This window comes from Heliconius melpomene, chromosome 19, assembly GCF_056956725.1.
Source record: "Heliconius melpomene rosina isolate 202511_hmr_F chromosome 19, ASM5695672v1, whole genome shotgun sequence".
Lineage (NCBI taxonomy): Eukaryota > Metazoa > Arthropoda > Insecta > Lepidoptera > Nymphalidae > Heliconius > Heliconius melpomene.
Window position 1 is genome coordinate 9,687,327 of NC_140407.1, and position 13,271 is coordinate 9,700,597.

General features: G+C 30.0%; 1 protein-coding gene across 2 annotated transcripts in view; it reads left to right on the top strand.

Moving 5' to 3' along the window:
* Window positions 1–1,894: 1,894 nt before the first annotated feature.
* The window catches only part of LOC146528671 (uncharacterized), a 41,308-nt gene continuing 29,931 nt past the window's right edge, over window positions 1,895–13,271 (top strand). Inside the window, exon 1 of one of the 2 annotated variants that reach the window (XM_085203438.1) lies at window positions 1,895–1,913. The gene's annotated coding sequence lies outside the window, so the exon portion shown is untranslated. Of the gene's footprint in view, window positions 1,914–12,973; window positions 13,110–13,271 lie in introns of those variants that run through there. The other variant, XM_085203437.1, reaches the window with a different exon arrangement.

Genomic DNA, 13,271 nt, shown 5'->3' on the forward strand with positions numbered 1-13,271 from the left:
GTAAGTGTTCAGAAATCCATATAAAATTTAACAATTATAGTGTATCTAATATATAATTATCGTAGAACAATGAAATAGTGACCTATCCTATTTACTTTGCCTTGACATCGTCTTGACAAAGTGCTGTTTTACGCACAATGGCTACCCCACAAAAGAGCAGAACGCGGCCAAGTGCGAAACATGAAAATAATTAAGTACGTATAATTATTATGAAGATAATGTTAAAAACACAAATTATCACTTAGTAAAAGTAAATAATACAGCTTACTAGCCTAGTGCTAAGATACTCCGTTCCACATTTGCCTTGGAGCCAGAGTGAAAAAATTAAAATATTAATAAATAATTCCTCCGAGTGGGGATCGAACCCACAACCGTCGCGTTACAGTCGCACACTGGTGACGGCCTCACTTAGAAAAGACAACAGTAAACATGTGCTTTAAAAGAAGTTACAAAATATCCATACTTTATAAAAAATGTAACAACTATCACATAAATTATTTAGTATGCTGTTTCAAAATTAATTTTAAACAAAAGATTTATTTCTTGTATCTAGGACAAAATGTCGTTAATATAAATAGTTGCTATTAGAATTAAAAAAAATAATATTAATGTATATTTTATGAATGATTTTGAATATAAATGATGATGTAGATGCAGATAGCACAATTGTAAGTCATGATATTTTCTGTTACTCACACCACGTCGCGTCGGCTTCATGTTCAATAGTTAGTACAAAATTTCCAAGATCTAAGAGGTCGCACGAAAAACCATAGCGTGTCTGTAGCGATTATTTCTTTTCAGTTTGTCTACAAGTTTTTGAGGAAAATTATTAGAATATCGCTTTTGTTCCCTTTACCTATTAGCGATAATTCGTAGTTAAGTATTACAAAATAACATTTATTTAATTTTTTGTAACGTTTGATTCTTGGTTTGTTCTAATAAAACGTGGGTTGTTAATTCTAGGAACTCAGAATATATTTAAAACATACTGTATGTATGTACTTATATGTGCATGTATTACTTACATATAATATATAATAAATATTTGTTAAATATAGTATTGCATTATTTCAATATTAGAAATAAGCGATTTGGTGCGCGTGCTTACAGTCACGTAAGCCGATGACGAGAAGTTATAATTACATTTTATTTTAATTTTACTTTATAGAAATAAAAAGTCTCACGACTAAACTTATTTTCCACCTGTAAGATTACAAACGCCTTCTATATGTTTCACTTTTTTCTATAAATTTAAATACTTAGATATTCAAGACAGATGTGTATTAGGTACACAGATACAGGTAGGTAAATCTAAGTGTGTAATTAATTCTAATGACATTTAAAATACTTAATGGTATTTTTGGTGTACTAATAACCTGCGTCCCTCGTAGTCTACGTAGATGATGAGTCTGGAAATTGAGAGATGACGAATATTAATTTTTGATGACACAAATCGAAAAATTAATTTATTGATGCGTTTGTGATATGTAAAATATTTAATAATAAAAAATATTCACGTTTAACTATATTAAGAACAAAATGTGTTTCATTATGAATGTCTGCATTAAAATATCGTTACAGCGAAGGTTAAATATTTCTAAAATATTATGTATTCATTATATCTGTAGCTTTGAAAAAAGAAAAAAAATCTAAATTACTATATAAATGATTCATTTAGTTCTCATTCACAATACAGTAGGCCACGTTTATTATCAAGGTAGGTAGATGCTAGATTGTTGTATAATCTATTCATATCTACATATAAATAAACTTAAAACGTTTGTCTGATTTCAAATAACTTTTTTTCGTTTTTTCAAGTGCATACTAGTCAGTAATTTATCGTCTATGAGGCTTAAGTTAGGTTCTGCATTTGTGTGAGTGATTATAAAAATAGAGCCAGAACTCTTTTACAAGTAAGTCGTCGTAGTGGTCGTCCTCCACGATTTTTTTTACTGCTTGCTCACATACATTATTCTGTTTTTGTAGAGACCGTCTACTTTCTAAACAGAACATATACAAATAAGAGTAATTACAATATAAAAATAACTTTATGTTTTTATTCACTGTTAATAAATCGAACACAAAAATAAAATATTAAAAATCCAGCCGATTGTCAAAAAAAGCAATATGAACTGGCTTTGACCAAGCGAGGTGACGATGTGACGTCTACATTATAATGACGGTTTATTTGATAAGTAAAGAACTGAACTGAACATTTTTTTTAATTGTTTACACAATAAAAAAAGCTTTAAATAAAGGTTAAGAAAACAATGACATGAAGGCGTGAGATGCAAAATATGGTGTTATTGTTAGTTGCCAATTTTGTCTCAAAACTAAGTTTCACCATTCACAACAATACCTCGAAAACTCGGCGAAAAGTGGGGAACGGAATGTCTTAACACTGCCTACCCCTACCCTGCTATATACGGGATCAATATATTATTTAGAATTAAATTGATTAGATAAATATATTATATTATTATTATTATTATTTATTATCCGCATGTACAGTGTACAGTGTACATGCCTACCAACATGAAGATTACAAATCAATAATCATATATATAATAATAATTGCACTCAGTAATAATAACTAGATAATTAATATAAATAATTTAAGCCTAATTTTATTTGATAATTTATTAATAACAAAGGTAATAAAAGATTAAATTTTTGTTTTATGTGTGCAATTTATAATAAATTTAATGTTTCATTGTCTTTCGCAATCAGGTGTTGAGTATCCTTGGGTACAACTTGAGAGTAATTACGGCGAGACAAGGTTTGGCAATATGATTTAAAACTACTATTTACTATACCATCTAATTATTTTTTCTTACAACAATAAATAAAAAAAAAAACAATAAATAAAAATTTTGGCTCGCCTCTTTCTATAGCAAATATTAATTATCATTGTTGCAAATAATAATTGCTAGAAAAAGAAGTTAGGGATGAAAATAAATCATCCTATATCTTATAAAACAAAGTCGCTTTTCGTGTCTGTCTGTTGTTTCTAACTCTTCTTCTTCTAAACCACCCAACGGATTTTTATGCGGTTTTCACCATTAGGTCAAGTATTTTTCGTAGAAGGTTTATATATAGTTTATTATTTGTACATTCTTATGTAAATTAACATAAATACGATAAATGTGTATAAAGTCCTATCCGTTGAGACACTTTCGCGCATGCGCTGCTTTAATGGTAAGTACTACATGAAAAAAATGTACTGGAGTATTGTTCCTCTTAATAAGATCTACAAAAAAGTCCGCGACGGCATATTCATATCTTTTAAGAATAACGTGTAGTGATAATTTTTCTGTCTAAAAATTGTAATTTCAATATATTTTTTATTGTGAGGGAAAATTTTCCATAATGGTATTAATCCTTATCCTTTAAAATACTTTATCAATTTTCTACGTTAAACGAAGATATAATTTGCTTTTTACACTATTTCGAAATTGCGAATAGTTTTAGAGTAAAACGCATTTAATTGTTGACACATCCCGCCGTTGACACATCAGCTGTATGTTACTCAAGTTTCACTTATCCCTTACTCTCAGCATATAAATAAGTATATTAGTTACGTTGGCCATTTAATGTAGATCAAAACTGTCTTTTACTGTTTTTAATTTTAATAAGTACTTTAGAAGTTGTTACAATATCAAAAAATCCTTGCTGCGAAACGGCCCGCCACTCGCCATGCGTCCGCCGCGCCCGCCTGTTTTACACGCATCGGTGGTTCAGTGGTAGAATGCTCGCCTGCCACGCGGGCGGCCCGGGTTCGATTCCCGGCCGATGCATTCTATTTAATTTTCCTCACAGGCAGCCACGTAGTGCTTGCTTTTCATCAGGGACCCTCTTAAGCATTAACCACAAGCTCGAAAAAAGAAAACCCGCCTGCCTCTATAGCAACGAAGATTTAGATGCGTTTGCACGTATTGGATAATTTGGAGTTGAATGTATTATTTCAGCGCAATATATTTGGATTCATATTTTTTGTAGTAGTTATTAGTAGGTAGGTTTTCGTTAAAAAATAGTCATTTAACTATCTAAAAATAGTCATTTAAATATATTTTAATAAGTACTTGAAAAGATTAGTAGCACAGATTTAAAATTACGGTACCTACTAAAAAATCCTTGCTGTGTAAAACAATTGGAAAATCCTTATTAAAACTACGAAAATGCGGGTTGCATTAGGGTTTAATAAATTTTCACATTATCTTAAGTGCTTTGCAAACATACATCATATGAATAATCCAGTAGTAAAAGCGGGCGAAGCCGCAAGAGGGTCGCTAGTTGTTAATAAATAAAATATTTGCTCGTTAAATGAAAAATGTAAAATTGTAGTTATCGCTAAAGATACAATAAATTGTACGAACATCAGTAAACATCACACCCTAATACAAATAATTCATACATTTTCATCCAAGTTATTATACAGTCAGTACAATTTTTCAGTCTGTGACGTAGCGGATAAGTTCCAAGAGCGTCGCCTGAGATGGTTTGGCCACGTTAAGCGCCGGCCTAAGAACTATGTCGGATACAAGTGCCTTGCAATACCAGTTCCTGGAGCGAGACCTCCCGGACGCCCAAGGAAGCACTGGTTGGATGTCGTGATGCAGGACATGAGAGCCAATGGTCTAACCACTGAGGACGCAAAAGATCGTGCAAAGTGGAGTAGGTTGAGTAGGAAGGCAGACCCTGGTAATAGCCGGGATTAATGCTAGGAAGAAGAAGACAATTTTTCAGTATATTGGTTAAAATGCAATAAAGTGCAAATGATAACTGTAGGTAAATGAGAACGTAAACAATAATAAGCTGACTAATAATGATTCATGATCCTTTAAACTAAATTGCTATATCCGTTTCGATTTGCAGTGAGAATACATATCTTTGTTGCACTTACGAGCAGGGATATCGGTCATTAGTCTATCACTGAGGTCAGAAGTAGTTCCTATAGATTACGGAAGTACGAGCAAGGTCTGCATCATATATTCCTTACTTCCTTCCGTTGCTTTGGTTTACGTTAAATATTAATACTATTAATTGAAGCACAATTAACATTAGTTCTTTAACGAGAGTTGCTCTTGAAATGACAGAAACCATTCCAAGTCGGAATATTTCCGGTTAGATTAGAAATCAAGTTTAGAAGGTGTATTAAAAGATCTTTATGAAAATATATTATAAGAATTCGTTATAATATTACTATTATCAAATTAAACTATTGAATTTCCATTTCGGGCTAATTACCATTTTGACAAAATTGTAATAAAAATTAACAGGTACAAACTATCATACTAGGTGCACTTGTGCAAAAATTGAAAAAACTTTTTATAATAAAAAAAAAAAACGGTTTATTTATATGGTTAATGACTACATATCTACGTTTAGTTATAATATAATTTTTATTTACCTATGCATATTATTGTTATATATGTGCATATATAATAGGTAATAACTATAAAAAAGAAGCTAAAAAATATAAAATGACATAATAATAATTAGCTATGACAAGTGCAAATATTCCACCTTTATCATAAATTTACAAATAAAAATTGCATGTAAAAGTTAATCCTACATTCCACTTAACCGTCTAACTGAAAAAAAAATATCATTTTACTTATGTTTCGACATAATATCCGGTGTACGCGTAATACCGTAACGAAAGATAGCAATTGCTATAATGGTGGCAACTCGAGCGAGATGAACTTGGCCCCAATATTATTAAGTAATATTTTTACTGAGCACGTCTTGGTTCAATGAAGCAATTGGCAAGGTGAAGGCTTTCAGATGTAATGTTATCTCTGCTTTTAGATGAGCTTAGTTGGAGAAAAGATGTTTAATTCTTCTGTGATACTAACAGACGTTAGTAAAACTAGATTTTGCTAGTTATTATTCTTATTTACCAATATGATGGCTTGTCAATTTTTTCAGCTTCGTGCTGTTGCAGGGTAGCCCGAGGGAACCTACTGTAAAGGCACTCCCTTCCCCACTTTCCGCTGAATTTTCGAAGTATTGCATGTTGAGTGGCGGAACTCAACGCCGCGTTTTTGCCTTTACTTTTAGATGTTAGATTTTTAGACTTTTAACGATAACGTTTGGTAAGTTTTGTTGTACTTACTTTTTTTAGATTGTTAAACATGCTGCCAATATTTGCATATATGCATATTTGAAATATTATTATAGGGCTGAGAATAAAGTTATTTTAAATTTATATCTAAATTTTACCTAAATATATTAGTATTTTTTCCTCCAATTGCTAGTGATTTTTTCCTAGACAATTTCCGCATTTATGTAAATGCAATTTACAGGTTTTATTACGGAATATAAATATTGTGTAAAAATAAATGCTATATTATTTATTTTAATTCCTTGTTTTTTAATAAGTGGAAACTAAAACAATTAGTTCCAATTACAATTAATTTTTAAATTTTCAACACCAGCTGGGAATAATAAGAAGTTTTATACGTTAAACAAATAAACTTAAACTAAAAAAACTAACTTCAACTTACGTACTTTTAATCATCAAACTTCTTATTATTCTTAAGCAAGCATCCATATTAAAGTCTCTTTTTTTGTGTAGCTCTACAAAAATTACAATATTTTAAAAAGTAAGTATTTATTGTGTTATTTTTTTTTCATTTTATTCGTTGTATTGTAAATAATCGATGAAGCGCTTTCGATCGTTGAACCATAGATGGTTATTAGGTCAGCCGTCAGTGTCATTTCTACCAAGTTCAATGTTCCGCGAAGAGTACTGTGTGACGATGATTAAAAAAAAAATACAGTTAAGATTAATTATTATTAATTAATTATATACTATTAATAATACAACGATAATTATCTAGATATTCGATATTAGTAATAATTGAGGTTGTCGTAAACGGGGTGGTATGTCACTGGTGTTTGTGTAGTGATACAGAAAGAAAAATAATATTGTTGGGATTTGAGATATGGATGAGCGAACAAGATTATTGTTTCATATTCAATTTGAAGTAATGTTTGTACTTATTTAATATATTGTCTAATTTTGTATAACAAAGGCATAATTTTTTTTAATACCTTTATTTCTTCGTTGTTGCACCAGGGCAAAAAGTCGTCGTTGAGTACCGCCACTCAACACGTATTGCCTCGAAAAATACGGCGGAAAGTGGGGAACGGAGTGTTTTAACACTAGGTTCCCTCTGCCTGCTCTGCTCTATCCAAGATACAGCGTGGATCTGATAGTTATATTAAGTTATTAAGTTTTCTCACGGAAATTATTTCTTGATATTATTGATTTTGACATATTTATCACTAATGTGAAGAAAAAATAAGGGATATTAATATAAAATGTTATTATTAGGAACTGTAATATATGAACAATTTTGTAATTTGTAATAGATTTCTTAGATTTAACATCGTACTGTATCACAGTACAGCCAGATATCCTGTTATTAACTGCTGAATGCTACTTACAAGAAATAAATAGTGATGTTACTCAACAAATGAAGGGCTCAGCGTTCAATAATACTTTTCGACATTTTGAGAGTTATTACGAAAAACTTAAAATTAAGGTAACAACGAGGTAGATTTTACAAAATAAGTAATACTTCTGTTTAATTAACTTTTGTAAAATTAAGTATGTCATAAAGATTTTGTAAAAAATTCCTTACAGAGGAAAATCATAGTGAAATTCATATAAAATTTTAATAATTGCCATCGCGTCACAAAGACTAGAATTTTGTATTATATTTAAGTATTTTGCAACATCCCCAGAAAATAAATATATATAGAATGTTAAATTTTTTTATAGTTTCGTAATATTTTTAATTTTATTGTTAAGTATATAAATTAAACTGAGGTCAGATTATCGTGCTTTTTATAAAATTCTAGGTCGCATTAAATTATTAGTCTAGACCTGGAAATATATCAAGTATTTAGTAACAAAGTTTCACTTTGCTATTATATTTAGTAATAACTTCCAAATATATAAAGGACAATGACGAATTTGTACCGATACAAAAAATCATTGCATTATAAGATGCGATTTAGTTTAAACAATATTTTTTTTGCGTAATGCTTATTTCTATATATTTATAAGATATATTTTCAGTGCATACAAGACATTAAGTATATTCAAGACATTCCGTTTGCCACTTTTCGTCCGAATTCGTTGTTTATTGACTGGACTTTTTTCAATTTTAAATATATGTATGTAATAATTAACATTCGTAATTTTTAAGTTTTAGTTTTAGTAAAATAGACTTAAATAATGCTCTGAAAGAAGTTTATTTTTATACCTGTACTGTATTGCACAAATAAAGGTAAGGTTCAATAATCCTTCCTATACTTGATCAAGTGCCCTCGTTAACCTTGCGTTTTTTTTTAATTTATTTTTATAGCAAAGAAGCCGGAAGTGCTCAATATATATATACAGAATTCTTATAATTATAGCAAATATTATATACTCGTACATTATAAATCTTTGTTTGAGCTTCTTTGAATCGTATTCAATTTTATTTTTATCTATTTATAGTTATAGTTTTGTTAAAAAAAATAAGGAATTTGGAAATAAATATAGATGGATATATATAAGTTATACACGACTAACAATATAGTACATATCCTAAGTACCAGCCTAAAAGTTTACATTTATTTTTAAAATTTACAGAAATTCATATAATTTGACATCACAATAGTATAGTATACTTAATTGTATAAGTAAAAAGCACGTACAGCTTTCGTGATTTGATTTAATTATATAGAATTATATAACAGTCGTTTTCAAGGTAATTTAACGAATAATAAACAATACTTAAGAAAATTTAAGAAAACATACAGACTTTTAAGTTTTGAAATATGACGTGAGAAAAAAACTGTAAGAATAAGAAAATTAATGAAAAATTATAAAAGGTTAAATACAACACAAAATATAGAACAACGTGGCCGTCACAAAGGTAAAACTGTAACACGACGATTGTGGGTTCGATTCCCATTCGGGGGAATGATATATTATTTAGGTTCCGGTGTTGAGTTCCGCCACTCAATACGCAATGCCTCGAAAAATTCGACTGATAGTGAGGAACGGAGTATCTTAACTCTAGGATCCCTTTATCCCTGCTGTATGGGTGCGTGTTTTACCAAGTGTACTATAATTCCTTTAAATGGCTTAATAATATACATATATAGTTCAATGGCATTAATCACAGCCCGCGGACATTCACCTTCGATATGGACATGCGGAAGTTTTCCTGTTCAGTTTCACCTATACTCAAACTTAAATGTACCCTTAGCAGTTAGCACGTACTAAGAAACCGCTAATATAGCCGTCACAGGTTGTGAGTTCGATTCCCACTCGAGGAAATTAAATATTTAATATTTCCATTTTCCCGGGTAACGCGACAAATCACGGCGTTCTGTCACGAAGTGCAATGCCTCCAGAATTCTGCAGAAAATGGAGAATAGAAGCATCTCAATGGAAACGGAGTGTCTTAACACTTGATCTCCAGGTTCCCTCTACCACCCCACCCTACTATGTGCGGATAACAGGATGAACTTAAAAAATATAGGTATAAAACAAATTAAATACTCATACAAAAATCGTGTTATGGCAACATTGTACGCTTAAGTAATAAAAAAGTAATGATCGCTTTATTATTTATTATAAGGTAATACGTACTTATGTGATGTAATGCATTTGGATTCGAAAGTAAATTCAATTATTATATATATTGCACCCCGTACAACTATTAGGTACAGATGTCAGATTCATAGATGATATTTTAAAATGGTCCACAACCTAAGACAAATCGGCATTTAGTTCTGCTATCACTACGGACTGAAGGAAATTTTTGGCACTAGATTCTTTTTGTGTAGGAATCTGGGAAAGAATCACATAGTCATGTTACTACGAACTTCGAATTTTCCCCGTGTACTTAATCATCTTACTTATCATCTTAGATAAGTGAGATAATAATATTTTTTTTTAGAACAACATAAGTATATAATTCACCGAACTACCAATCAATCTACAAATAAAATGCTAGTCACAAAAACTTTGGAATATTCAAAAATCAAATACCTTCCTATTGCTTATAATTGGTTTCTAGAATGGCTCCGCTACCAAATATTTTAATGTTAATCGAAATATTTTATCTTACTTACATGTACTATTAGAAGGAACAAAGAAACTATAGTTGAAATTTAGTCCTGTTGACTGAAAAATAAAAAATATTTTAAATATTTCGTAAGTTTTAAAATTAAATATTTGTTACTTTTTATTACATCTGAAAAATAAATAAATAAAAATAGGTGTATGAAAAATAGCACCCTGTATACGAATCAGTGATCTTGTAAGTGGCATAGTTATTAATTATTAGTATATTAGGTAAGACAGATCGGTCAAGTTTTTTTGCATGAAAAATGTTTAGTCTTATAGTAAAAAAAACACTCTTTGTATACTAAAATAAATGTAGATATATTAACATAAAGGATAAATATGTTATTTACGGCTAATTTATAAACCTTGAGGTGTTTATAATTACTTATATTATCCTAACCTGGTAGTTGGGACAATAACGTCACATAAGTCCTTCTTAATTATAAACAATGTCATATTGCCTTCACAATCATAAAAGCTTCTCCATATGAGAATATTAATATTAAGAAACTGATATGGAAATACAAAGGAAAATAATAATATTTTTTTAAATTTCAAAACACTTTGGTCCAATATTTTATTAGCATTTTAGAGTTAGCTTACAGTATTTTATTAGTTTAGGAGTTCAACATATTTTCAATATTTTTTTTTTCAGTTTGTGCATTTTCATTTATCATTCACGTGGTGGTTATGTAAGTACATTAATGTCTACATTTCAATCGTATCGTTAAAAAATGAACGATAAAGTTAAATTTATTACTAATGCTATCACTTGCCACAACGTTTTATTTTTGAATATTTATTATATGATACATATGATTAACAATATACTTAAAAATATAATTATATAAAATTTGGAATTTATTTTATATGTTTTTAACAACTAAACAGACACATAATATGTATGTATGATTAGATAATAAAGTTTTAAATATTTATTATTTATAAAAAAAGTGACAATTTTAAATTATACATTCTTAATTACCTACTGTCAATAGTTGATTTCATTAGAGGTGGTTCTCAACTTGTCTGAACTTTTTACCTGAATAATCGGAGATTCCTGGATCGAGCTGGAAAACTCTACCTAGGGTACCTCCTCAAATTTGTAGTTATACTTGTAGTTTATATTTACTTATAAAAGTAGCCTAATAATATATATTGTTGTAAAATATCATGTTGTCAAAAGGAGTTTTTAGGGTTCCATACCTTGTAAGGAAAAAAGGAACCCTTATAAGATCACTTTGTTGTCAGTCCGTCCGTCTGTTTGTCTGTCTGTCAAGAGCTTTTATCTCAGGAACTCTTGGAGATATCGAGTTGAAATTCAAGTCATATACTCAGATCTATAGTCCCAGGATTTCTTGAAAAAATCGTACTTATCTATTTACTTAAAATAAAGATGGCTGGATATCAGGACAAGACGAATCGGTTGAATTATCTCAACATTTTTTTTTTTGGAAAAGTAACAAAGAAGTAATGTAATCATGTCACAAGATTTTCTCTAATTACTGGTTTAATATGTAGATGTTAGGTATATATTTTTCTTGTCTCAAAATAAGTTACAAGTAGTTAGTGAAATTGAAATTTTAACCGTCTAATAATTCCATGAAATTAAAACATATTTTCAGATGCTAAAACTGATTTTGTTTCCAAAGTTAAGTTATCTGAAAATTGGCTTTGGGGCTTTAAAAGGCTAAATAATAATAGAAACAGCATTTGAAATTATGGCTGGAAATTGCTTTGACTGACGGGTTCCATCAGAGTGTCTGTTTGTGAGTAATTTACATATCTCTGGGGATACGGCTACAATTCCTAGCAAGCCTTATTAAAAACATATTATGCTATATATGTATGTTATGTAACATTATAATATAATGGATATAATAAATATTTTTTAATCTAAGCTTTCTTGTATTTTTCTTTATCAAAAAGTTATACATTAGTCCATCCAACTCACATATTTATTTTATTTTTTATTTTAAGCCTTAAATATTTTTATTTTTAAAGCCCGGTGCTAAGTTCCGCCACTCAACACGAAATACCTCCAGAATTAAGCGGTGAGTGGGGAACGGAAGTATTTTAACGCTCGGTTCCCAGGTTCACTCTCCATACTAGGGTAAGGAGTAGGGTATGGGTATTTGTTATATTACAATTATTTTGTAATAGGTACATAATTAGGTAACATACCATATGTTTGATTTATCGAATATAATTTTAAAAAAACTTTAAAGGTGTAGGCAAAGGGGTAGATCTTGAAAGTGCCAGATAAAGGAATTTCTTTTATTATGTATTTTATATATGTATTACACTCCTAGTCATAAAATATATATGCGACACTGTCCAATTTTTTTTATTAAGAAAATAACTTTCACAGGTTCACAGGTGCCTGTGCTTTAATTTGATGTTTTTTTTTAATTGGCGTGACAAGACCATCGACATATTGCTAAGGTTTCTTATAAATTAAGGTATGTCTTTCACTGTCTTGGTGTTACTAGTGTAAGGTTTTATTTATTATTTTATTAGTATATCGGTTATATTTAGTGTTATTATAAAAAAATAAAATGTTACAGATACTGACCCGTCTATTTATATAAGATATTAATTATTAGTTTTATACATAGGTGACAAGAAAATAAGAAGCGATAAAATACTATACATTTCTTTAAAAAATATTATTGATAGAACACATTAGACCATTTCATTTAAGGGTTAAAATGTAACTAGCTTATTTAGAATATAAGGAAATTAAATAACATAAATAAAATATATGAACAAGAAAAAAAAATGACAATAATTAAAATTGTCAACCATTTATATACGTTGAGTTCGTGTAATCTTCAACGAGGGTAACACGGTACGCGGTGTTTCCAACAAAACGGAGGTCGCGCGCTGTCCTATATAACTCGATCTCACTTCTGTTGCGCGTACAACCCGGCTCAAGCGCACAGCGCCAACACCCTACACCTACAAGCCAGTACGTAATAAAAAAAAACGTTAAAATAACTATCAAATCGGCCCCATCAGGGTCATATTGTGAAACAATTTCCACATCCCCGCGATCCGTTTTTCATTATTTATTAGACGCGTGATCTAAAATTGTCGATTTGTATGTACGTATAGCGTTGTGCGGTAATGG